Source organism: Scardinius erythrophthalmus, assembly GCF_964197995.2.
Source record: "Scardinius erythrophthalmus genome assembly, chromosome: 9".
Taxonomy (NCBI): Eukaryota; Metazoa; Chordata; class Actinopteri; order Cypriniformes; family Leuciscidae; genus Scardinius; species Scardinius erythrophthalmus.
In genome coordinates this window covers 37,237,453-37,241,360 of record NC_138229.1, presented here as the reverse complement: position 1 = coordinate 37,241,360, position 3,908 = coordinate 37,237,453, and positions in this window count along the sequence as shown.

The window sequence follows — 3,908 nt, the reverse complement described above, 5'->3', positions numbered from 1 at the left end:
TAAGCTCTATCCTAATAAACAACTAATAAACTGTGTTTTAGTGTATGATAGAACCATCAGTCTGCTTCTACCAATGTAACTGTTTTCTGAATGGGTCTCTCCAGGTAAACAGGTTTGGATGTACGCTTTCCTCTTCCATCCAGGGAGGAGTCACTGATGAGTAACTTGAGTCTCCTCACTCCTCACTCTCACACTCATCGCTTCCAGGATACACCTCGATGACTCTTGCTAGCTTCCATTGGTTTCGTGGTGTAGCAGCATCTTGTAACAGAACAATGTCACCGACCTTTGCATTTCTGCGATTTTTGGTCCACTTCTGTCTGTGTTGGAGATTTAAGAGGTACTCCTTTTTCCATCGTACCCAAAAGTTGTTGGTTAAGAGTTGAACTCTGCGCCATCTTTTGCGGAGGTAGAGATCCTCCTTGACAAACTTTCCAGGAGGAGGGAGAATGATTGTGGATTTCATGGTCAAGATGTGGTTTGGTGTCAAGGGCTCTGGACTAGTAGAATCGTTCAGATGATCAGTGGTTAGAGGTCTGCTATTCACAACCGCCATGGCCTCATATAGAAATGTTCGTAGGGAAGAGGAGTCAAGTTGTCTGGATGACTGTTGTAGAATGGACGCCAGGACACTTCTGATAGTGCGGATCTGTCTTTCCCAGACCCCACCCATATGACTTGAGGCCGGGGTGTTCATGACGAACTCGCACCCCAAATCTTTGAGCTCCTCTTGATCCATCTGTTTCAATGCTTCAATAAACTCACGCCTTGCTCCAACAAAGTTTGTCCCTTGATCAGACCTTATCTGCCTTACTGATCCACGAATGGCGATGAATGAACGCAGAGCATTGATAAAGGCATCTGAGGTCAAGTCATCAAGTGCTTCAATGTGAACTCCTCTGGAACACATGCAGGTGAGCAACAGCCCATAACGCTTTAGCTCCTTTCTTCCTTCCTTAATGTGAAACGGTCCGAAGCAGTCCATTCCACAGTAAGTGAATGGAGCAGTTGTTTCCATCCGCTCTTCTGGAAGGTCTGCCATCCTTTGTTGCTCTGTGCATCTTCGAAACTTTCTGCAACTTGTGCACTTGTGAATATGGGATGAAACAAGCTTGCTGCAACCCAAGATCCATATGCCATTGGCTCGGAGTTCATTAATAGTCATTCCTCGACCTTGATGGTACACTCTTTCATGATAGTGCTTGACGAGCAATACAGAAACATGACTGTCTCTAGGAAGGATTGCTGGATGCCTCACGTGTGGATGTAGGGCAGCATGAGCTAAGCGGCCTCCTACTCTGATTACACCTTGATCATCTAGGAACGGACATAGTTTGTGCAGCTGGTTGGCTTTGTCTTTGAGCTTTGTCTCCTTATGATGTCTAAGGCGTTGAATTTCTTGAGAGAAAGTTGCTTCCTGCACCATCTTGATTATGGTCAGCTCCGCCTCTTTCCTTTCCTCCAAGCTCGAGGCCTCACAGGACTTTGGCTTGAGACCTTTGATTTCCTTAGCACGGCGCTTGAGTCTGGCAACAGCTTTCACCAATCTTGCCCAGTCTGAGAACTTGTGTAGACGCTCTAGAAGTGTTTTTGCTTCTTTTGCCTGAGTGTCATGAACCTGAGCTTTCTTGACCTCTGGGTCACTGCTCTCGATCTCTCCCACCATGACAACTCCAGTTGGTAACTCTTTCTGCCAAAGAAAGTCTGGACCTGTGAACCAGTTAGAAGCTGTGAGTTGTTTTGCCGTGACACCCCTTGAGGCGTGGTCAGCTGGGTTGTCTTCTGAAGCTACATATCTCCATTGTCCGGCCTCTGTACTTAGTTTGATGCGCTCAACTCTATTTGCTACAAAAACATGAAATCTTCTGGCTTCATTACTGATGTACCCAAGTACAACCTTTGAATCAGTCCAGAAACATTCTTGTTGGCAGTCTATTTCTAGTTCTTTCTTAAGCATGTCACTGGTCCGGACTGCTACCACTGCTGCTGACAGCTCGAGTCTTGGTATAGTCATGACTTTAGTAGGGGCAACTCTTGACTTTCCCATGACTAAGGAGCAGTGGACCTCACCTGATGTACTGACTGCTCTTAGATACGAGCACTCTCCATAGCCTGACACGCTGGCGTCAGAGAAGTGGTGGAGCTCATAATGCTGGACCTTGAAGCCTGATGGCAGATAGCATCTTTGGACTCTCACCTCAGCCAAGTTTTTTAGATCTTGCACCCAAGACTCCCACAGGGGTCGAAGGTCATCAGACAAAGGATCATCCCAACTGAGCTTATCACGACACATCTGCTGCAGGATCTGCTTTCCTACCAGGATGAAGGGTGCCACAAATCCAAGTGGGTCATACACAGAGGCAACTGTGGACAGGACCCCTCTGCGTGTAAGTGGATTTTCTTTGACAACCACTCTGAACTGCAGCTCATCAGAAGTCACACACCACTGTACCCCCAGTGCTCTTTCCATCAGTGGTTCTCCCAACATCATGGTCAAATCCTTGACAGCTTTAGCACACTCTTCCTCAGGAATTGTGGCTAAGACTTCTTGGCTGTTGGAGATAAACTTGTGCAATCGAAGTTTGCCTGTGCGACAAAGCTCTCTTGCTTCCTTCACTAATTGGATTGCTTGGTCTTCAGATTCTACGCTTGTCAATCCATCATCGACGTAGAAGTTCTTCTGTATGAACCTGACGGTCTCTTCTCTAAAGCGTTCTTGTCCTTGAGCGGCAAGATGCTTCAGGCCATAGTTAGCACATCCAGGCGATGAAGCTGCACCGAACAAGTGGACTTTCATTCGATAAATGGAGGGCTGGGCTTTAAGATCTCCATCCTTCCACCACAAGAATCTGAGATAATCTTGGTCCTCTTTCTTAACATGGAACTGGTGGAACATACATTCTATGTCACACATAATTGCCACACAACCCTTTCTGAACCGACACAAAACTCCCACCAAGGTGTTCGTTAACTCTGGGCCAGTCAGGAGATGGTCATTCAGGGATGTCCCTTGAAACCTTACGGAGCAGTCAAAAACGACACGGATCTTACCAGGCTTTTGGGGATGATACACCCCATGGTGGGGAACGTACCACGCTGGAGTCTTGCTGACATCTTCTTCAGGGACAAGCTCGGCATCTCCACGAGCTATTGTCTCATCCATGAAGGCCTTATAGTCTGTGTAGTACCGCTCATTTCCCTTTAACTTTTTCTCCAGACATCTGAGACGGTGGATGCCACATATCTTGTTATCTGGTAAGTTTAGTCTTCCTTTCTTGAAGGGAAGTGGCATTTCATAGTGACCGTCTTCCTTGAGTCTGATGCCACTTTCCATAATTGACATGAACTGAAGATCCTCTTGAGAAAGGTGTTCATCTTTCGAAGCCCTTTCTACAAAATCAGATTCCAACACCTTGATGACGTCTGTTGGAAGGATTACTTCCTTGATCTGTGTTCTATAGACATAGTGCACTTCACTTGGGAGATTTGGAAGAACTGATATCACTTGCTTCACAATGACCTGGTGACTTGTTCCAAAAGCATCTCCAAAGTCAAGACATGGGTTGCCATAACCAACTATACTCCAACCCAGGTCTGTTCTCTGAGCAAAGGGCTCACTTTCTTCTCCAGCAACCACTTGTCTTGGTACAAGAGCTTGAGGACAGTTGTAGCCAATTAGTAGGCCGACATCACAGCTCTGTAGGGGAGCAATTTCATCTGCAATGTGCTCAAGGTGAGACCATGACTTGGCAGTCTCTGGTGTGGGAATATGATCTCTGTTTGCAGGGATGAATTCTCTTGAGTAAGTTACTGGCAGAGAGATTATCTTATCCGAGTAGAATCCTCTTATTTGTAGATCAGTCAGCTTTCTGCTAGGCACCACTGTATTTCTTGAAGTCATCATGGAG